The sequence below is a fragment of the Acinonyx jubatus genome, chromosome F2 (genome assembly GCF_027475565.1).
Source record: "Acinonyx jubatus isolate Ajub_Pintada_27869175 chromosome F2, VMU_Ajub_asm_v1.0, whole genome shotgun sequence".
Classification (NCBI taxonomy): Eukaryota; Metazoa; Chordata; class Mammalia; order Carnivora; family Felidae; genus Acinonyx; species Acinonyx jubatus.
This window is the reverse complement of record NC_069394.1, coordinates 20922849-20946855: the sequence shown is the minus strand read 5'-3', so window position 1 is coordinate 20946855 and position 24007 is coordinate 20922849. Positions and strand designations below refer to the sequence as shown.

The 24007-nt window shown below is 41.5% G+C and overlaps 1 protein-coding gene and 1 long non-coding RNA gene across 9 annotated transcripts in view; one reads left to right on the top strand and one right to left on the bottom strand.

Annotated features, from left to right (window-relative positions):
• The window catches only part of SAMD12 (sterile alpha motif domain containing 12), a 384200-nt gene that overhangs the window by 109419 nt on the left and 250774 nt on the right, over window positions 1-24007 (bottom strand). The gene's annotated exons all lie outside the window — the stretch shown is intronic.
• The window catches only part of LOC113600596 (uncharacterized), a 34522-nt gene continuing 25965 nt past the window's right edge, over window positions 15451-24007 (top strand). For 2 of the 3 annotated variants that reach the window (XR_003421663.2, XR_008292554.1), the window contains exon 1: window positions 15451-15713. This is a non-coding gene — a long non-coding RNA (uncharacterized LOC113600596). The remainder of the gene's footprint in view (window positions 15714-24007) is intronic. The other variant, XR_008292555.1, reaches the window with a different exon arrangement.

The window sequence follows — 24007 nt, the reverse complement described above, 5'->3', positions numbered from 1 at the left end:
CTCTCTCAAAATAAATAAATAACCTTAAAAAAAAAGAAGTACGTGGAACTTAATGAATTCATTTTCTTTTTCCTTAGAAAGCATGCTATACTGGGAGCATTTGGGATAGCAGGCAGGATATATAATAAGCAATGTCAAAGAGCAACATGGTTCTTCCATGTAGAAAGTGGTGCATGGGGATGGGATAAAGCAGAGAGGTTTAGCCTACACATCTTTGTAAGGAACATCACTTGCGACCTCGTTTATTGCATTTTTTCCCTAAGTCTGAAATATTCACTCTTGGTTTACATGATTTGATGGGAAGAACAAATGCTCTAATTTATAAAGGCAAGTCTAGGTGACTGAAAATAAGACATGAACTCTGTGGTTCCTGAGCGCTTGGAATCAATGTAAGGGCCTCTCAGCCCTGATTAAGTCTCCCAGAAAACATTCCCCTTTTACTTTTCTTAGTTGGCTGATCTTTCTCCTCCTGCCTCTGGACTAGGACCCTCCTTTTGTGGCACTCGGCTTCCCCCAGCTCTTATTTTCTCTCTGGCCCTGGGAGAGCCACCTTTTCACCTGATTCCAAACAATCTCCTCTGCGTTTTTGACCACAAGCCCTTTTCTCTAGTTAATTCCCTTTGACATCTACAACCAAATGCCCAATAGCAGATCAATCATATTTGCTTTTACATCTTACTCTGACCTCAAAATTAATGTGTCTGAAAGGTAATTAATTATCTGTCTTCTCTTCGGTGTTGTCTTTAGTATCATCCTATGATTCTGCTTATATTGGGACTTGAAATCAGGTGGCCTCCTCAATCTTATTTGCCTTAGAAAGGGCTTGTAATATGCTATTTCTTCTTCATTCTTGAAATCACTTCTCCTTTCCAAACCTTCACCCTCTCATATCTGGATTATTTTTAAGATTTCATTTATTTTTTTAAAGTAATCTCTACACCCAATGTGGGGCTCAAACTCACAACCCCCAAGATCAAGAGTTGCATGTTCTACTGAACGAGCCAACCAAGTGGCCCTCTGGATTATTTTAATAACCTCTTAGCATTCACAACAGTCCCACAACTCTTATTGGAGTCCACATCTCAATCCTTACCATTCTTTTTAAAAATTGAGTATATTCTCTATGCTGTGCTTTTCATCTCTGTGACTTATTTATTTTATAACTGGAAGTCTACACCCTATAATCCCCTTTATCTATTTCATAGCCTTTCTTCTGGCAACCACCAGTTTGTTCTCTGTATGAGTCTGTTTCTGTTTTTGTTTGTTGTTTTTTTTGGATTCCACATATAGGTGAAGACATATACCATGCAATGCAGTAATTCCACTGCTGGGTATTTACCCCCCAAAACCAAAAAATATGGATAAAAAAAATACATGCACCCCTATATTATTGCAGCCTTATTTTGAAAGCTACTTAAGTGTCCATTGAAAGGTGAATGGATAAAGATGAGGTATACATACAAGGGAATATTACTCAGGCATAAAAAAGAAGGAAAGCTTACCATTTGCAACAACGTGAATAAATCTAGAGAGTATTATGTTAAGTGAAATAAGTCCGTCCTTACCATTCCTTAAGGCTCAGATTGTCTCAGCTCATGAATATTTGTGTGACCACGTCAGCCTTACCTTTGCTCTGTTCTCTAAGTCCTTAGAGCCTTTATAACATTTAATGACATATTGTCCTTGAAGACTGCTTAATGTGGATTAGTCTTTTCTCCTCCATGTGAATATGTCTATACCTCTCTCCCACAACTGCTGCTCCCTCCTTACATGACCATCTCCCACTATAGCTTCTATTGAACCTTTTATAAAGTGGATATCTAGGTAGGTCATGCTGTATTTTAACATATCTAATATAATAACGTTTATGGTAATAATTTTATCTGAAGCATATAACAGGGAAAGTTGAGGTTCAGAAAGGTTAAATGACATGCCTAAGGAGGCACACTCAGTAAGAAACAGTGCTAGGTTCCAAAGCCAGGCTAACATCAAAACTCCTGCTCTTCCCAGACTCGACTCACAGATGACATACAGAATAGCACAGGGAAACTTAGTTACCTTAGTTTGGTATTAAATAACAATATTCCCGTATTACTACTAAGGAATCTTGTCCTTTCTCAAGATGACTGAACCAAACTGAGAGACAACCATGAAAAGAAATATTTAGAATTTGCAACCATAAGGAATGGATTACGTTACACAGATCTTCAATCCCAGTAGTACTTTGGCAGTTATCTGGGATCCAAACGTGGCTTATTGTTCTTTGATACATATAGTCCAGCTATGGAGCTGAGTAAGAGAGACCTGCTACGGGCCACATGTGGGCAGCCACCCCTCACTGGGACTGACTGACACCTCTAGGTGGGGGCAACATCTACTGAGAGGTTCACCCTTAGAGCTGTAGGGCCAACACCAGAATGAAAATGTCTGACTTCTCAGAGTTACTCTACAAATATGGGGCCAGGTATGGAAGGGCCAAATTTCAAAATAATAATAATAATAAATGTACTGGTGGTGCCAACTTATTTTTCTGCCTAATGATGTAAAAAACAAGTAAGCAAAAATTCAAGAACTAGATAACATGATGTTGGAATGAAACTTTCCATGAACATAACAGATGCCACATACTTTGGACATGCAATACAAGGTTTGCAAAAGAGATATGAAAACCAGCCCCATTACCTTTATGTTTCAGAGTGATCAAGAGCATATAAAGGTTGGGATCTTGTGGTTAAAGATTTCCTTAAAAAAAAAATCAAGTGTTGGTGAAGATGTGGAACATCCAGAACTGTCTCATACACTCCTGGAGGGAATGTTTATAGGTACAACCACTTTGAGACAGCGGAAGAATCTACTAAAGCTGAATACGTAAGTATAGATGAATTGTGTCCCCCACCAAATTCATATATTGGAAGTCCAAATGCTTGTTACCTCAGAATGCGACCATATTTGGAGACAAGATCGTAAGGAGGTAACTAAGGTAAAGTGAAGTCATATGGGTGAGCCCTAATCCAATATGACTGGTATCCTTATAAGAGGAGTAAATGTGGACACAGACACATACAGAAAGGCCAGGTGAAGACAGAGGGAGAAGATGGCCATCTACAAATCAAGGAGAGAGGCTTCAGAAGAAATCAACCCTACCAACTCCTTTATTTCAGACTTCCAGCTTCCAGAGCTGTGAGAATACAAGCTTCTGTTGTTTATGTCAGCCAGTTTGTGGTACTACTTGGTTATGGCAGCCTTAGCAAACCAACACATCATACACCCAATGACTCAGCAAATCCACTTCTAGGATGTACCAACTAAAATGTGTAATTTTATCACCCAAAGACATATTTTTTTAAGTTTATTTTATTTTGAGAGAGAGAGAGACAGAGAGAGAAAGAATTCCAAGCAGGCTCCACAATGTCAACATGGAGTCTGATGCAATGCTCAAATCCACCAACTGTGAGATCATGACCTGAGCCAAAATCAAGAGTCAGACGCTTAACCAACTGAGCCACCCAGGTGCCCCCCGCCAAAGATATATTTAATAATACTCAGAGTATCCCTTTTCACAGAATAGTCTCAAACTGGAAACTACCCAAATGCCTGTGAACTGCAGAATATGTAAATAATTGTGATCTGTTCACACATTGAACGATTTAGAGCAATGAGAATAAACCATCTCAAACTACAGACAACAATGTGGACAAATTTCAAGTGTAATGTTGAATGGAAGAGGTCAGACACGAAGAGTACATAATGAATGATTCCATTTATATGATGAACAAAAACAGATCATACTATTCTTTACTAACAGAATATAGAACAGTGTTTACCCTTCGGGGGGAAGCAACTGGAAGGAAGCAACAAGGAAGGCTTTGGGGCTACTAGTCATGTTCTATTTCCTGGTCTGGGTGCTATTTCATGGGTGTGCACAATTTGTGAAAATTCAGTGACCTATACAGTTAATCTGTAAGTGTATATATAATTTGGTGGAAAAGTTTGCGAAGGAGGTTTTCTATTAAGAAAGCTGTGTGCGAGTCCGTGACAGGCTTCCCTGCCTCTATTTGCTTGGGGGTACAGGAGAGAGAGAAGGGGCTGCTCCGTGATGCCAGGTCTTCTGAGGAAGCTTCCAGGGATCTCTTAAACTACCTGGCGTGTGTGTTTCGGGGAGTTTGGGGGACAAAGTGAAACATATAAAGAGTCAGGACCCGTGGCTTGCTAACTGCTCTGGTGGCAGACCAAACAAAATATTTTCATGCTAGAGACAGTCTGCCCTTGTTTGTCAGGGAAGGACTACAGAAGCATTTCCCATGAGGCAGATCATGGCCATCCCACAGGACAGAGCTGGTGTGGAGGAGCTAAGACCTCCCAAAAGAAGCCACTTAAAAGGCAAAAACACAACTAAAGCTGAAAGGCTGATGCATTGCTGAAATGCTGCTGGTTTAAGAAAAATAAACTTGTGGAAGAGTGCGGATGCATTTTCTCTTGTCGCGGGAACCACAAGTGAGCCATCTCCAGCAATGGGGGTGGTAGTGGTGTCTGAAGAACCCATCACAGACTAAACACTTGTCAGCCCTCAAGAGTGGGCTGGCTTCTATCAGTGTTTGTCAAATAAGACCTTTCCTGACCCCTGCACCTCTCTCACCTTGCCCTAATCAGGAAAAGGTTACAAACCCCTCGTCATCAAGAGAAGGAGGTCTAGGCAGAGGAATGTGGCCTGTGTTTCCAACATGTTTCACACTGAGAAAGAGAGAAAATCATCCATATTTGAATTTTAAGTCATAAGTCACCCATTATGGCCCAGGGAAAGAGAGTTAAAATCACAGAGAAATTTTCAAGGGGTTATAAATTGATTTTATACTCACAAAACTTATACCTAGAAAGTCTGCTTCCCTCCCAGTACTACAAATGACTCTTGGGCCAGATCAAAACGACTTCCTCAATAGTGTAGACTAATGTTCAGCAGAGGTAGGGGTGATGGGGAGGGATGAACTGAGGACAGCCCTGGTGTTTTTCACTTGGGTAATCGGAAAAGTCTCACGTCAACGATCAAAACATGGCTGCAGGACAAGACAGCAGGCAATGCATGAGTTCACCTTCGGTGTGCTGCACTGGTGGTGTCTTTGGGCTCTGAGGGTAAAATTTTTCCATGGAGAGCTGGGAACCGAGTAAAGAAATTGAGAAGAACTAGCTCAGATTAGAATAATTAGTGTATAGATTCAGGTCATGTCTGAGGGGTAGATGTGGTTTCCCAACAAGAAATATTTAGAAACTTGTGAGGAGTGGAGAGTAGGACAGCCTGCGAGGACACAGTGAAGGAGGTATGAAAGGGAGAATGATTTTTCCTGAAGCTGAAGCAAGAAGGTCCCCTGAAGAAAAAGGGATAAGAAGTAGCAAATTTCTACAGATGTCAGGGAAAAGAAACACTGAGAAGGACTCATTTAACATCAGAGGACTCCCAATGATCTTAGAGTGATGATCTTGTGAAAAGAACTTGGGGGACAAGCCAGAAAACAGAGCTATGGAAAAATGGGACATGAGAAAAATCCAGACAATCCACAGACTATTCTAGAAATCTGGTGACACAGGAAAGAAGGGCAAAAGTTTAAACATAGAAAGGGTTAAAGGAAGGGAGTCTTACTTTTCAACTCCTTTTCAACAGGTTCCACACTGAGAGAGAAACACCATTAAAATTTGAATTTTAAGTTGTAAGTCAGCCCAATCACTTCTGGTGGAAGCTGTGGCCCAGGGAAAGATTGTTAAAGTCACAGAAAAATTTTCAAGGGGTTATAAACTGATATTTATTTGGCAGTCTGGGAAAGCCTATGAATTCCCTCTCAAGAATCTTTTTAAATGCAGAAAGAAAATAGTAAGATTACAAAATACACAACTTATATTAAAAAAAAAACACCTATCAAAACAGTTTTAAGAATTTGTGGTTTAACAATACATGTGTATCTTTGTCAATGCATTAAAGAGTAAAATCTATTGGCAGAAATAACTTTTGTAATTTGGCAGTAGTGATGAGTGCCGATGATGTTTCAAGAAATCTTTATGCGATTAAACCTTGTGTTTCTAGTGACAAAGTCACATAAACTGCTAAGAATACTGAGGTTTTGTTACATTCATAATAAAATGTTAAATTTCAGTAAAAGTTGATTAAATATACAATATATGTAATACAGTATTCTGTAAAATATTATATATACATACATCTAAATTCATCAGCTCCACTAAATTCTATCCATGGCTCCGCTGGAGTAGGGAAGGATCTAGAAATCTTAGGTTAAGACTATTCAGCTAAGAGAAAGAGGTGGTTTGTTGCTTTTGTTTTTAATTAAAGGAGAGAAAAATTGTTCATGGAGACTGGAAAGTTTTGAGTCTTCCTTTGGTGGTATGGAAGTGTAACGCGATGGTACAAGGGTAGCCTCTGGAACTAGACCCTTTGAGTTTTTTTTTTAACTGAAGTATGGTTGGCATTATCACATAGTTTCAGGTGTACAACACAGTGATTCCACAAGTCTAGACTCCTTGAGTTTGAATCTTGGCCTCGTTCACTAGCTGTGTGACACTTTGCAAATTATTTAGCCACTTAACTTCTTTATTCCTCAGTTTCCTTATGTGTAAAGTGGGGATGACAGCAGGAACCCACCTCATAGGTTGTGTGGGTATAATAAGCATACTTTAGCCATTATCATCTTGACCACTTTCCACTCACTCAATACCCCTAGCTGCATGGGACACCTTCACTTCCTTGAATGTTCCACATTCTTGCTCAGACTGCTGCTCATACCATGTTTTTCTGAGAGACTCTCCCCATCTATTCTTCACATAACTGACTCTTTCTCATCCTTTGGGGCTCAGCTTAAATATTATCGCTCAGAAATGCTTTCCCAAAAGCTATGTCCAAAGAGGCCTTCCACCATTATTCTCTACAATGAGCTCCATCATGGCTGGGCTTGTGTCTGTCTTGATCATCTGTGTAGCCCTGTGCCCGCCACATCACAAACTCTCCATCAACAGTCATTAAATGAGCCACTGGATAGGGAGAAACTGAGGAAAGAAACAGGGACACCCTGGCTATATTAATGCCTGTGAACAGTGCTTCAACTTACAACGTGGGTATGGATTTTATTAAGATTGTTCTCAGATTTGTTTTTAGAGGCGTTGGAAAGCCAAACACATTGCTTACATTAAAATGTCTGCAAGGTAGCATTTAGCCTTTCCTCAAACACTAGGAGGATCCCCTCTTTGGTCTAGACTGAATCAAGTAAAGCAGGACAAGTATGTCAAATTCTGAGCTGTGCTATGACTATTCAGATTCATGCAGGCCGTGCCTAGGAAATCCACAGGTGATGTGTCTCCAAAGCCAGTATTCTGCTGTCACTTCACTTCTAGGCAACACATGATGGAAAAGATCTTGGTCCAGCATTTAGGATCCTGACTTCTAATTCTGATTTTTCGTGTTTGACTGGGTGATCGTAAGCAGGTCAACCTCTTTGAGCCTTAGTTGTTTTCAACCTACAAATAGCAATTTAAAAACATCTGCTGCTACCAAGCAAAATCTATTCTTCCCTTCAACCCTGAATACAGGAGTAGGCTACACTTCCAAATTCCCCTCAAGGCTTGTGTGGTTATGCGATTAAAGTCTTGCTAGCAGAATGTAAGCACAAGTGTCATTTGTAACCTGTGTTTACTTGGTCAAGGCCCTTTACTTCCAGGTTTGAATGGTGCGGACCAGGGCAATCTCAAAAGTGGCTTATTAAAGGTGGCAGAGCTGCTATGAGCCTGGGTCCCTAAATGGCTATGTAAAGCAGTCAGTCCCTGATCTGCAACCTTCGGCTAGGGTTGTTAAATAAGAGAGAATTAAGCCACTCGCTTTCCGGAGTATATTTGTTAGAGCAGCTAGTGTATTTGTGACTCATACACAAGTCCTATTTACTTTATAGGATTGTGATAATATGCCTAATGTATGGGAAAGAGCTTTGAGAAGGAGCAAGTACTCTCAAGTCATCATTATTTTTTTCTAGCTTTATTGAGATGTAGTTGACATACAACACCGTATGTTAAAGGTATACAATGTAATGATTTGAGAAATGTATCTATTGCAAATCACCATTACTATTAATAGAGAAAAGTGCATACTTAAGTGCCTGACGCATAGTAGATATTTAATATTTATTTGTTGAATGAATGAATGAATGCATCAATGAACATCTTGCTGAAAAAAGGCTGAGATAAAAAAAATTATATCCAACACTATAGCACTGACAAAATATTTGTTGGGTCAGGGAAAACGTTTGATTCACTTGAATTCATACAGGTAAAGCAAAACCCCTAGATATGAGCTTCTTCAAGAAGATTCTTGTTTTTCTTTTTAACACTTTTTCCATCAAAATAAATTATAAAGTATCAAACATTTTAAAAAAGGAAAACAGACCCTTAATCTCACCGTCCAAACACAGCTTTCATTTTCACCCAGTGCTTTCTATCTATGTGCATGCCTACTTTTCTTAGATGTAAATCTGTTTCTTCTTATTATTTTTAAAGTAACTTTTAATTTGTACTTGGTAAGGAAAGCAAAGGCTTGGTAATTCTCCAGAAGTGATTCCAACAAAGAATCACCTAATATTTCTAACAGTTCCAATTTAATTTTGCCAAGGGGTTCCACTCTTATTAAAAAGTATACCAGGGAGAAGAGGTGATTTTCATAAGAAAGTACATGGGGGGTCTCAATTCTCACTATGATTAGGGTGATCACGATTATAAATGTCACAATCTCTTCACTTGCAATTTAAGAGCTATCTTGTGGGTCTTACAAAAATTACATGGGGGGCAGATGAGTGCATATGGATCTTATTCAAGGCTATAAGTGAATTCAATGATTAATTCAACAAATATTTATTGAGTTCCTATTATGTGTTAAACATAACGTGGACCATAAGACACAGTCTCTACCCCTGAAAAGGTTAAAGTAGGGATGAAAGACAAGAAGAGATACTATGGTGAGCTCAGAGGAGAGGTGAGGCCTGGGGCAGTAGCTGGAGGAAATGAGACCCAACATCTGGCTGGGAGTTAGGCAGGTAATGGGGCAGAGGTGGGTTCAGGCTTCCCAAGCACATGGACCTGAATGAATGAAAGCAAGAAAGTACACGATACTCATGGGCATGCAAGTTACTGTTAGGATGCTAGCAGAGCATGCTGGTGGTGAATGGATGAGTGGATGAGAATGGAGAAGTAAGCAGAGGTCAGATCAGGAAGAGTGGATAAGCTTCCTCAGAGCAGTGAGGTGTTTGCTCTGTGCCACCTAGGACAGCACCTGGCAAATAGGCTTTCCATCTGTCTTTGTGGAATGAATTAACCCACACCATGCTACACAGTTGACCCATGACTAGTCATTGGGATTGGCCTCTGGCTACAAAGGAAGGGTACACACACACACAGCTGTGAACGACAGCTATTCCTTTGTCTTTAGAGACTGCATCTATGATGGTGCTTACCACCATGCTGGGGGTGCCACGTGATCCCTGCTAGCTTCTCCTCTCAGGGATGCTGCTTTATTCCTGGTGGTCCTGAACTGCTAAACAGCAGGGTCAGACACGCTAAACCCTAATCTCAGAAATGCCCGCCTTGCCTCAATTTCAGTTTTCAGTGGTATCAAGAATGCCACACATGTAGTTCTCAGGACATGCTTGCAAACACAATACATTAATGCCATTTCCAATTCCTAATCCTAGAGGCAGAGAGCATCGGGGTGGGTGTGAAGATGTGGCGGAGCTGGGGAGGAAACAAGAGGGGCTAAGAAGAAGTGTTGTGAAGACTGCTACTTGTGTGTCTATCTTTGACTGTAGTCTTCTCTATGCTTTGCAACTACTTTTAGTTGAAACTGAGCATCAATGATGTCGAAGTGCCAGAAGTCTTACCTTCTAGGGAAATGAGCAGATTAACAAACCGGATCTAGCAATAGTGAATAATTTGGAGACAAAGCAGATTTGACTCACAGCAGCCCAGCAGGGTGGCTTACTTTGGAAACATTTTGCCACCGCTCTGCTGGGCATACTAAAAATGCACAATGTGGCCTGACGCCATGGGAGGAGCACGTGGATTCAGCTGCTGAAAAGTGATGTGAAATTAAGGAGAGAATGAGATGTGTGATCTTATTTAATCACACCCAGTGCTTCAATTTCTCGATAACAGCACCCTGCTCCACTGTGTCAAATTGGTTCGCGTGTGTGTGTGTGTGCACACGTAGAAGTTACAGCCAGAGGACAGACTGACTCTGATGCCTGCCAGTCCGTTGTAGGGGATCTAATATGCAAATGATAAATAAGGTTTCCTCGTAAAGAATTTCAGAGCAATTATCTTTGGGCCTGGACTGGCATAAAGTCACCATAACTGAGGGGTAAGCCATGAAATTTCACCTCCTAAAAGAGGCCAAAACCTCAGGGTCCCAAGCTGGGGGTGACTTAGGGAAGATTCTGTATTTTAATACCCAAAGTATATTCCAGGTCACGCTTTCTTCTGGCCTGATGGCCAAGAGTGTGAATCATATTGTTTCAGATTCTAGGAGGATGATAGCTAGGCACCAAGAAGAGGCAGCATGAACCACTGTAGCTTATTTAGGAATGTATGTTCGTGAGGTTAAAATTTCATTAATCTGTACTGGAATTGGTATATACAGAGATCACCTCCCCTTCCCTGGCCCCCTCACTAAGGAACTGCTACCTTGTGGCCTAAGGGGATTTCTACTAAGTATTACACACACTGTATTTCTAGGGACCTGCACATGGTTCCCTGGCTAGTCAGACACTTTATGGCAAGGAGGTTCTAAAGGATAGCAAGGTGCTTCACCTAATGTCACAATGATTACTGCAATTAAATGTCCCATTTTCTGGGGTGGGGGGTACTTTCTACATGATTCCATTTAGCAGCAGAAAATAAAAGCTTAAGTATAATTAGCTTAACATTGACAGCTTTACATCCCATTTACGGTGAAGGAAATAAAAAATGAGAGCTAGACAATAGCTATTTTGATCCTTCCCAGGGAGTAACCACATGATGGCCTGCAAACCCGCACACAAGTGAGTGATTCCCAAAGATGCACTGCTGGTTTAGAGAAGATTTGTTCAAAGAGATCGACTCAGTGAAAGGAATTACATAGGGAATACATGAATGGAGTGCTCAGAATTCTGACATAATCAATTTTCAGAAGCATGGAATTTCAATATATATTTTGAAAATAATCTCCTAAGTATAGTTCCTTATTGCCAGAGACCCAGGTAACTAAAAGTCCTCCTTGTTTCACTCTTGCTTCTGAAAATCCTGACTGTGTTAGCCATCTGGGTAGCACTTATATACAGCCTGTTGTGATCCTCTGATCTCCTCTGGAACTGGAGGCTTCTTGTAGGCAGAAAACCTGGCTCATTCATCTTTGTCACTCATTGTCAAAGTGTATGATGCAGTACCTCCATGCCATAGGTACTCAATAAACAGGTGTGAATCAGACCATTCGTCACTGTAGGTCACATTATTCTGGAAAGTAATTAGTTATCTTCCAGCCTCTGAAGAAACAATGAGTAAATGTCAGAGGAAGTGGGGAGAGGAGAGGAAGGATGGCAGGCAATCAAATGAAGTTATATTGAAATTAATTCTCGGGGCACCAGGGTGGCTCAGTCAGTTTAGTGTCCGACTTTGGCTCAGTTCATTATCTCACAGTTCGTGGGTTTGAGCCCCGCGTCGGGCTCTGTGCTGACAGCTCAAAGCCTGAAGCCTGCTTCAGATTCTGTGTCTCCCTCTGCCTCTCCCCTGCTTGTGTTCTCTCTCTCAAAAATAAATAAATAAACATTAAAAAAATTAATTCTCTGATATGAAAAAGATCTACTGAATGGACTCTTTATAGTCATTGAGTGAGAATCTATAAAAATAAAATGTTGATTTAAAATAAAGTACTATCCATTCTGCTATGTGGTAGATTCCCTTGGTCTATTGAAGAGCCTAAGCCACCCTCGGGTCATGAACACAATCTTTCGCGGGCAGGAGGGCAGCCACGTCTGAGCAGCAAAGGTGGTGAGCTGTGGCAAGATCCGTGGGGGTTTCATCATGATCCTGATTCAGAAAACAAATTTTCAACTTGAAAAATTGTGATCAGGGATGTCTTTTAAGGCTTGCCAAGTCTATGTTCAATTTTTAATCTGTAGACTGAGAGTAGTCTTTTAGATGCTAGATATTTATAAGCAAATCTACAATAATGTAACAGGTCATTAAACATTCCCAATTATACTGTGGCTCAGGAATAAGCTGGTCTGCTCTCTTCACCCTCTTTTTAGTAGGTAACAATGGATAAGACCACATTCCCTTCCCACTTTTAAACCCTGTGGAAACCTGCCCTTACTTTTAATGTGACACCCAAATCCTGTCATTGTGGCTGCCATGGCTCTGCAGCGAGTTTTCCCCTCGTCTTTGGCCACTGCCTACCTTCTTCACTATGCCTTTATGCTAATTCCTTTAGTTTGCCAAGTCCTTGCCAGCCTCTGGGCTCTTCCTACTGGCTGTGACTTTATTGTATTACCGTTTTCCTTGTTTCTTTGCTTAACTTGTTTATCAATTGGGGCTCCTATTTTTTTAAATTAATTAATTAATTAATTATTTTTTTAACCTTTATTTATTTTTGAGACAGAGAGAGACAGAGCATGAATGGGGGAGGGTCAGAGAGAGGGAGACACAGAATCTGAAACAGGCGTCAGGCTCTGAGCTGTCAGCACAGAGCCCGACGCCGGGCTCAAACTCACACACTGCGAGAACATGACCTGAGCTGAAGTCGGCCGCTTAACCGACTGAGCCACCCGGTCGCCCCTGGGGTTCCTATTAATGGTCACTTAAGAAATCCTTCTCCTGACCCTGTCTAGGTTCCTCCCCTTTCCTACTATCATACAGTATCTTCTTCCCAACTGTTATTTAATGGCTTTTCATGTAATTCTTTAATGTCTATGTTCCATTCAATATTTTAAGTGTCATGACAGCAGTAAAAAGATATGTCTGGTTCAATGCTGTGTCTTCAGCACCTGGCCCAGCATATAACAGGCACTCAATAAATATTTGTTGAATGATTGGAAGTATCTTTCAGCTTGAGTTGACTATATAGATTTGAAGCATCAGGCATTGTGATGTACTGGACAGCGAGGGGACTCTGGACTCTGTTTGAATTCGGCTTCTGTCTTTGACAGCAAGAGGGATAAATCCATTCAGTTCACCAAGCTTCACTGTCCTCAGCCCTGCAGGCATCATGGCACTAACCATACCTCTAAAGAAAATGTATGCACACGGTACTGCTTGAAAATGGCCTGCACTGTTCATCCCCATGCTACCAGTAACAATGCCCTGTGTATAAGCGTAGTTATTCTGTGTTTGGGGGGAAGAATCTCTCATTAAAGCCAGCTTCCCACCTTCCTCCTTTCAGAAATGCAAAGAGAAAATGGGGAATAGCCTCTCCGTATCTGAACTAGGTCACCTAACACAGCTGTTTTACAAGCATCTAGAAACCTGCATCTGCCACCATGTAGATGGCCTCAAACTGAGGGAAGACATACCAGTTCCCATTCTCAGGGTGAGGCACAGCTGTTTGGGGTCTTCCATTCGACTCTTGTTCAACTTTGTTTCTGACCTTTGTCCATATGTTAAAATAGCATGTGGCTATTAGGGTTTGCACTCCATTGTACAAATACACAATTCATTAACCACAGCTGCACATGGATACTGAGCTTTTTTCCAGTGTTTGGCTATTACTTGCCTTTTCTTGTGGACTTACTCTGACAACCAGAGGATAGGTTCTCTCTGTAGAGGTTTGAGATCTGGGGCCAACTGTAGTCTACAGGAGGTAGAAGGCTCACTAACAGGAACAACGTGGAACATGCAGTCTGGGGAAGAAATGCACATGGCCCGATCACATGCACCTCCAGCAAAAGTGGGGATTTTTCTCTAACCCAATTGTCAACAATGTGGCCATTCCACACAAACAAAACAAAACAAAACAAAACAAAACAAAACAAAACAAAACACCAGGAGAAACATCCTCGAACTAGATAGGATACTGCTCCAACTCATGTAAGTTCTACCTAACTCAGATCGACAGATATTAGTAGAGGTAGCCATGCTAGGTACGCAGAATACTGGGCAGGGTCAACTGCACACCCAAGATGTGGAGGAACTGGTCTTGATTCAAGAGCCCCCAGATATGTAGGAAATGCTGAGTAAAGCAAAATTCTATCGCTGGGTCTACTCATAAAGCTGGCTCCTTTCCATGCTCCTCAGACTGCTGAATGACAAGACTTGTAAAGGCATATCAGCTAGCCCTCAAGGGAAGAGTGCCTGGGGATGCAGAGAAATCACCTAAGGCACCATTGAACAGTGAGCTATCAAATAGGCCCTAGCACAGAATAAAAAAAGTTCCACAACACAAATTATACACATAATATAAACACAAGGGACTAAATGTAACACATAAAAGAGAAAAGAATAGCACACTTTAGAAAAGAATTGCCATAAGACAAAGACAAAAGTTTAAGAGTAACCACTTTGTATTCTCAAGGTAATTACTCAACACACCATGTTGCTATAAGAGAGGTAATGAGGCAACAAACAGAGATAAAAAAGGGATTTTATGAAAAGAATACAAGCAAGCAAATAATTCCATTGCAGAATTTAAAACTGCATGAAAAGCAGTAAAGGGGAGAATCGTCCCTGAATTAAATGGAATTAGATTAGTGAAATAGGACAGTGGCTCCCAAACCCAGATAACCTGGGGGGGGGGGCATACTTAAAATACACATTCCTAGGGTGAAATATAGGAGATTTTGAATCAGTGGGCCTCGGGTGTAGCTATGAAATCTATATTTACAAAAATTCCCTGAAGTGGATCCAAAAATCAATCTGGTTTGGAAACTGGTGAGTACAAACTTAAGACAATCACCCAGAGTTCAGAAGGAGGAAAAAAAAAACAAAAAACAAAAAACAAGTGGAACGATGGAAGAGGAATAGACGGGCTGGAATCACCAAAACAGAATCTGTAACAGGTGTATAATGGGAATAAAAGAGGAAGCAGTCTGAGCCAATGCAACAGAAACAATCTCAAAAATGTATATTGCAGGAAATTTCCTGGAAATGAAAAAAAATATCTCTAGTGTAAAAGGTTTTTACTGAGGACTCAGTGAAAACTGATAAACATTTAGATGCTTTCAATAGTAAGTCTAAAAAAAAAAAATCTTCCCCCAATCCAGGAAAAAAAATATAACATAAAAGAAAAAGAAGTTGGTGGAGTGTGTCCACCTAGTTTCCAGGGAGAATGCTTAGGCTATGATTCCCAAATTCTATTATCTGCTCAAGCTGCTGTCAGTATGAAATGGAAGGCAACGAGAAGACATTTTCAGCTGAGAAACGGTTCTAGAACACTGATGTTCTCTATGGTAACTGAGATTAGGCAAGAGCACGGAAAATGGAATGCAGACATTGCTAAATAGCATCATTTCCATGAAGAATGTAAACACTGTCATTCTTGAAACAAGACGTCCAATTACACGAGGATCAGTGATTTAGTTATTCCAGACCCTAGCTACTACAATCCAGGATATCAATCTCCCAGCAGAGCAACAAAAACTGGGTGGGAGGGGCGGTGCGTATGGCCAGCTGGAGGAAGGAACCTGCAGTCATCTTCCACTTATAAAAAAGTGGTGAGTCAACAGACACTGTTTCATGCTTGACACTGATAATTTGAGAGACATAAGTTTAGAACATGGGTTTTAAGCATCACTCTTATTTAAAAATTCAATAGTAACTATCAGAGGAACTTAAAAAAAGTACCATACCTTCCAAATTCCTGGAGTGGGATAGGGAAGGAAAAGTGAATCAAAGAAAAACTCCGACTGATTGTATAGTAAAACTAGCCCCCACTTAAAAAAAAAAGAGAGAGAGAGAGAGAGAGAGAAGAGGAATAAAAGAAACAACAACAAAAAAAGTCCAATGTAGGGGCGCCTGGGTGGCGCAGTCGGTGAAGCGTCCGACTTCAGCCAGGTCACGATCTCGCGGTCCGTGAGTTCGAGCCCCGCGTCGGGCTCTGGGCTGATGGCTCAGAGCCTGGAGCCTGTTTCCGATTCTGTGTCTCCCTCTCTCTCTGCCCCTCGCCCGTTCATGCTCTGTCTCTCTCTGTCCCAAAAATAAATAAACGTTGAAAAAAAAAAAGTCCAATGTAAACTAAGACAACAGAAGAAATAACAAAATAATGTTTTCATATATATGCATATGCATAATATATGCACACATGCATAAACACACACATATGCATATATGCATAAATACACATACCCAACATATGCATATATGCATAAATATACATATGCATATACATTTCATAAATATACATATTTATGAAAGTCTGAGAGTATATGCACCAAAATGTTGCTGGTCATTTCTGCATGGTGGGCTTAGAGTATCTTTTTTATTTTTGCTTAACTAAATTTAAAAAAATAAAAATTCTGGCAACGATTACAATTACGTATGTGATTGAAAATAAAACATAAACCTAAAATTCCTCTTCATTCATCTGAATGAACACTGATCACGAAGCCACTCATTAAAACTAGAAATGACCGGCATAGCGGCAATGGCTGAGATTGGCATTTGCTGTGATTATGCAACTTGTTTCACTAATTTGACTCATTTCCCCAAACAGGATGCACAGGTGGCGTTCATTTATTTAGTCACAACACTAATTACTCTTTACAATTGTGCTCTTCCCTGGTTTTCTCAGCATAACCATCGCAATGGTAGGAAAGTGCCCTTGAATGATTGCTTGTGCATGTGTATGCAGAAGGTGTGGGACCTTGGCTTACAGCCAAATGACTCTGGGTCCTCTGCCCTGTGGGGGCTTAGAGGTGACATTCCAGTCCCTTAGCACCATACACTTCTATCTACACTTCAGTCTCAGCCCCTGCCACAAACAGCAAACTCCAGCCATACTGAGCAAGTCACTTCTTGAATCTTGCTGCTATGCCTGGAATGCTCTGCAGTGTTAGGGGGGAGTTAGGGGCACCCTCTAGGGTCCACAGCATCCTCTGCTTATCTCCTTATTTTCTCCTGTGGTACAGTGACTGCTTATTCAACTGTTTTGCAAAGGAAATGTCTGTCTCTAAAGGAAAACCTGGGGTGCCTGCTGGTCAGGAATGTATGGTATTTGCCTTCCAGCATTAGCACCGAGTCTGAAAAGGAGGAAGTACTCAGTAGACAGTCACACGGGGAGGGCTCCTCTCACAGCTGATTCACCTCAGCTCCCACCTCCTTCTTGCCTGGCTTACATCTCCTTTCTTGGTGGGAGAGATCAGAGGGTCCAAGATGCAGCATTTGTAGCAGCATGTTCCCTGAGCTTCTGAGCCCCTCAGAGCCACCCTCTCCTTGTGCACAGAGGAGATGTTTCTGTAAGAAGTTGGCAAGAGCTAAATAGCAAGTTCCCTGTGCTCTGTGGCTCCAACCTCATTGAGAATCCCAGATAGCTCGTGCCTTCTCCTCATGTACCTCCTACGTGAAGCCCCACCACTCTCTGTTAAGCAGCTGATGCCAGGCTAGTTCAGTTTTCTGTATCATGATCATGAAACATGTCACTCCTGAAAGAGAAGGGATGTTCACAGATATCCATGGCTGAGGTCAAATATTCCCAAACTGAAGAATCACCTCACTCGTGCCTATTTTTTAGAATATGAACTCAGCAATGATTCTTTTGTTTTACAAATTTACAAATGAAGCTCAAAAAAGGTTGTCCTATTTTCAGGACAGGCCAGGAAAGTATTAAATAAGGTAAGACTTGACTTATGGTAAATAAACCATTAGAGTCACTAGGAGCTCACGAGACTCTGAAGAACTGGGGTTTGTATATTTCATTCTCCTCCCACCTCCTAATCACCGGTCCTTTTGTCTCTACTACGTAACCTCTACTCCAATCACACTGTAGCAGGTGTCCAGATGACCCAGCGCCATGACTCTTGTGCGTGTCCCATCCTTCCACACCTACTTCACAAACTAACAGTAATCTTTCAAGATGCTCAAGTGGCTCATCCACCAAGCATTAATTACTTCACCCACAGTCAGAAATATAATCACAGTATGGGGCAGTACTCTGTCATTGTGTTACAATCTATTTATACATCTCCATTCCGTATTTCTTCAACAGCTAGGTACTGAGCATGAAGCATGAGTCAATGAACTCTATGAAGACTTGGCCTGTGCCCTTCATCCCTATGACCCTAGACGTTAGCCCTGCACCTGGCATAGGTTATGCACACAGTATCTTGCCGGTCCATTCAAAAAGGGATGGGAAAAGTCCAGTCTCTCATATGACTATGCTTGTCATAGAGACATGGCTGTCTTTCTAAGATAAGTAGGGAAAATACCACAATTTCTTTCTTTTACTATCAGGAAGTTCTTTTCTAATCTGAATCACACCTCGCATAATTCAAGCCTCCTCTTGTTCCCCCTTGCTTTAAAATTACAAAATGTTGCTCTTCATCTCTCTTGATACTGTGAAAATTACTCTAAACTTTTCTCAGTCCCAACTTCCCAAAAATGTGGTGTTGAGAATCTCAATTACCATTGTTCTTTTTATGAAGGCTACTTTTCAGGGCGAGAGCTCTTTTAGAAATATTTTCTCTTTGTGGGCACCTGGATAGCTCAGTCAGGCGAGTGTCTGACTTAAGCTTAGGTCTTGATCTCACAGTTGGTGAGTTTGAGCCCCACATTGGGCTCACCGCTGCCAGCACAGAGTCCTCTTTGGATCCTCTGTCCCTCTCTCTCTGCCCTTCCCCAGCTCATGTGCGCTCTCTCAAAAATAAAAAAAAAAAACATTAAAAATATTTTCTCCTTGGACTGCTGAAGGCCTTTGCATCATCCTGCAGTTGTGGGGCCAGAAGCTTCCCAGCCCTGGAGGGGGACACAGCCCTGGCGAGAGGAAGAGAAACCTCCCAGATTTGAGAAAAGTTCACAAGCCCCTGCCTCTCAAGTCCTTTCTTTATCCTGTAATATTCCTCCTGTGGCTCAACCAGGGCATCTGTCGTTGCCTCACCCTTCTGAGTCCATGCTGTCTCCCTCTTCCATCTGTGCACATGACTCGGGGGTTCTCCACTATGATGTTTCCCTTCTCTCCAAACAAGTGAGGGGCTTGGGACTGGTTTTCCAAGGAATTGTCTTCCGGTACTGTTTGAGGCTGGCTGCAAAGCTATGTTGTTCTAAGTACTAAATATAATATCAAATAATGCCTGGCAAAAGATTTTTAGGAATTACTATTTCACAACCTCGTAAACTGCTGAACCGGGTACCCCCAAAGCTCACGCATGAAGTCCTAGCCCCTAGCAAATCAGAATGTGATCTTGTTTGGTGTTGCATATGCAATTAGTTAAGATGAGGTCAAACTAGAGTAGTGTGCTCCCCAATAAGACTAGTGTCCTTATAAAGATGGGGACTTTGGGCAAAGACACACACACAGGAGAATGCCACATGAAGACTGGAGTTATGTAGCCATATAAGGAACTACCAGAAGCTGAGAGAGGGGCCCGTAACAGACCCTTTCCTAGTGCCTTCAAATGGAGCACGGCCCTGTTGGCACCTTGATGATGTCACACTATCAGCCTCTGGAACTGAGAGGACACGTTTCTGTTGTTCTAAGCTGTCCAGTTGGTGGTACTTTATTATGGTGGCAACGAATACATGCTGATACACTAGCTGCTTTCTCACTCTGTCTTGCTCTCCAGAAGGTGGCAAGCCAACTTCCCTTTGACGTTTGTGCCGTCTTCCAGTTATGCCATGCTACCCGCTACCTTAGAGAGTGATCGGACACTTGACATGGTCTCTCCACACTGAGTCAGAGGACACTAAGAACACAACAGGAGGGTATCTGGTTGGGTGAAAGAGGAATAGAAAAGGAACATATTTTCTTTGTGTCAGGTGCTACATTATCTCTTTACTTCCAAAAACCACCTTGTGATGTAAGTAGACTGTTCTGTATTCCACGTTCCAAATAAGATTTATCAAGATCTGTCATCTGCTGACTATCACATAGCCAGACAGTGACAACACAGACATTTGAATCCAGTTCTGACTCTGAAGCTATTCTAGGATTTTTCTTCTGGGGAAGGTAATTAAGCATCAGGATAGGTTACTGAAGAAAGCTGGCTACTGTCATTTTCTTGAATGCTTAAAAACAGGTGCATTGTTCTTTATAGATACGTTGTACATGGTTCTACCTGAAGTCAGGGGCATGGACAAATAATCTTTTACAGTTCCTTTTAGGTCTGTGATTTTTATGATTATAGAACAGTCTTCATGAATTGAGGAAAAAAGAGGCTCATGCTTCAGGAATTTTATCTACGTAGTCTTCATTTAAAATGCTCGGCTCACTACATTAAGGGGACAAGACTATGCAACTGAGCGGGTCCCTAGTAATTGCTGGCTTTGGGCCAGTAAGCCATGTCACTTGCCAGTTCTGCTTTTCCACATCAGTGAGTGCCTCTTCCAGGCCCTGGGTCCCCAGGTACTAAGTGTTTTCAGACCTCTTCAAGGCAGGGAGACCAAGCATGCTGTCTTGACATGCTTTCTTCAACCTTACTTCACCTTCCAGTCACCGCTTACAGGCTAGGCAATAAAACCTTTATTCACTTAATAACGTACCGCCTATCTACAGACAGGAATCTTGGGATGTGAGATTCTAGATTTAAACGTACGGAAATCACCAGGGGTAGTGGATCACACAGGAAACACTTGTAACAGCTGACAGCGATGCACAGCCGAGATACAGATCAAAGAAAGGTTGTGAAACTTGAAAGAATAAAGTCAAAAATTAGCAAGCAGGATCAGTTCTCAGGAAGATACCAAGTTCTCCTCTGAGAGTGGATCTCTTCAGGCAGAACTGGATAAAGCTGACGGTCAGCAGGACATCGTGTGCAAGCAAATTGCCATCTCCTATCGATGGTTTCTGCACTTACTATTTAATTTTAATACTTGGTTTGTTTTCATAATTTTACCTAATTCCTAAGACAGTGAGTTTATATTTACTCTTGATTCCAATGTTGAAATGGTGACACAGCTACTTTTTAAAGAAAAAAAAAATGACCCTTGATAAAGATGATACTTTCTCCTTATATGGTTAAGATGTTGGCAGTTTTAAAAACTGTGAGAAACTGGAGGGAAATATGGTTTCTGTTGTTCTTTCTTTTACTTTTCCTCAGAAGATTTCTGCTTGAAGAAGCTCAGTCCAGCAGCAAATTAACTACTGGTTAAGTATTTCACCAGGTTCTACTTTATAAACAGAAAGTCATTTCCAGCTGCAGGGTTTGGCCTCCCTGGGCTTGAATGTGACTCTACTGCTTGGAAATTGGTGAGACAGTCCTGCCATCACCCCCTGATGACTTCCTGACATCCTCATGGTTGCCATTCAACATAAACAACAAGAAACCCTTCAAAACCCAAAAGCATTTTAATTAACACTCTGTGCAATGTTGATCATATCAACATTATACATATATAGATAGATAGAGATATAGATATGTATGTATTTAATGTTTACTTATTTTTGAGAGAGAGAGACAGAGTGCAAGTGGAGGAGGGGGCAGAGAGAGAGAGAGGGAGACATAGAATCTGAAGCAGACTTCAGGCTCTGAGCTGTCAGCACAGAGCTCCATGTGGGGCTAGAACTCAAAGATCACGAGATCATGACCTAAGCTGATGTCAGACTCTCAACTGACTGAGCCACCCAGGAGCCCAGGAGCCACCTATCTTTAAGATTAAACAAATGTTTTTGCTTCCTCTCTGTCTGGTTTCACAAAGTCCTCAATTATAAAGAAAGGGGGAAAATGCAAAAGCTGACACTTTGCCCAACATAGCTGGGAAGGAAAAAAGAGAATTCCTTCAAGTCCATATGGGGCAGGCTGATTACAACCAAGGCCTTCCTCCATTTCCCTTAGCAAAACAAAACAAAACAAAACAAAACAAAACAAAACAAAACAAAACTTTGGTGTTTTCCCTGAATCTTTCAGCTCTGGCTGCAGCTTTGAGGAGTGGTGTTGATCCAACAGCCTCACTGTTTTTTCTGTGGTCTGTGTAAGCAGAGCCTGATGGAGTGACACGTCAGTGGTTCTGTTCTTGCCTTTCTGATGGGTTCCTGATGGTGCCTCTGAGTGATTGTGCCTTGCTTCCCGCAGCTCTGATGGGACCCAGCTCCCTCCTACCTAAACTCAGTATGGCGAGGCAGTCTCTTCAGGGGAGGTGGCTAGCAGCCCCCTGTCTCATTCTGGGCTCCTCCAAGAAATGTGTGTTGTTTTCTCTTCATTGAGGTATAATTGGCCTATGGCATTATATTTGTTTCAGGTGTGCAAAGTAAAAATCTGATATTTGGATATTTGGCAGATGAGGACCAGAGCAAGTCTAGTTGCCATCTGCCACCATACAAAGCTACATTTTTTTTCATGTAGCTTACTGTTTCATCTGGGTATGGTGTGAACAGTGGCTAGACACAGATGAAGTAGTGTTTTTGAATAAAAGAATGTGCTACCCAGGAGGCATAACCAGTATTTAATTTGCTGCCTGGGTTCGATAGACTGTGAGCTCCTCAAGGGCAGGGACCGTGTCTCATTTGTCTTTGTATTCTGGGTGACTAATACACATCCATTTGTCCATTCATTTATTCAACAAGTATTTACTGAGAGCTGGAGGTACAAGACTTCAACAAAGAACTAGACATTTCTTTTGTCCCACAGGCTAGCATGCCATGGAATAAATATACTTTCTAATGTGTTACCAGATACACAAATACACACTCAAAATAAATAATACAAAAGCTGAGCTATCTTACTAAAAGACTCAATGAATGTCAAAGATGAATAGGACGTGCTTCTTTTTTTTTTAATGTTTATTTTGGAGAGAAAGAGTAGGAGGGAGAGAGGTAGAGAGAAAGGGAGACACAGTATCTGAAGCAGGCTCCAGGCTTTGAGCTGTCAGCATAGAGCCTGATGGGGAACGCGGGGCTCGAACTCACAAACTGCGAAATCATGAGCTGAGCCAAAGTCAGATGCTTAACCGACTGAGCCACCCAGGCGCCCCAAGGACCTGCTTTTAAAGATAAGGAAGCCAACTGTCAGAAAAAGCTTACCAATCCTTGATCTTATACTCTTTTCACCTTGAGCAAGGTGGTTCATGAAAGATAAAGTATTTCAAGTAGAAATTTCCATTTTTTTCGGTATCCCTCCCGCCTTTAGAACCTAATTTTGTCATATATATATTTATTTTTGATAGTTTAATTTCCAAGAGTTCACATAATTCAAGGGTCTCCAGACCATGGTTTAAATAAAGATTATGAATCCAAATTCTTACAGGAACCAGGATGTAAAATAATTTAAGCAACTGAAGCCAGGGGAAAGAATGGAGGTCAGAATAGAACAAACTGGAAACACAAGCTCTTGTTCACTTATCTACTCCAAATTTATGGCTTAAGGCAATTATTTTATTTTGCTTATGCTTTTGTGGGTCAGGAATTTATAAAGGGCTTAGCTTGGTGATTCATCTCTTACCCATGTGACAGCCCCTCATGGGGATGGAAGATCTACTTGCAAGGTGGCCTCCTCAATCGTGTGTCTGGCACTTTGATGCTCTTTGACCTTCTGTCTTTGTCCCTATGGCATTTCTTCTTCTAGGGCCTCTTCATGTGGCTTGGGCTTCCATAGCATATGGTCTCAGGACAGTTGCACTTGATATATGGTGGCTCATTTCCCTGAATCATTGCCTCAAGAGACAGGAAGGAGGGGCACCTGGGTGGCTCAGTTGGTTACGCACCTGACTTTTGATTTTGGTTCAGGTCATGATCTCGTGCTTCTTGAGACTGAACCCCATGTCAGGCTCCACGCTGACAGGGCGAGCCTGCTTAGGATTCTCTTTCTCCCTCGCTCTCTTCCCCTCCCCTGTTCCTGCTTGCTCTTTTAAACGAATGAATGAA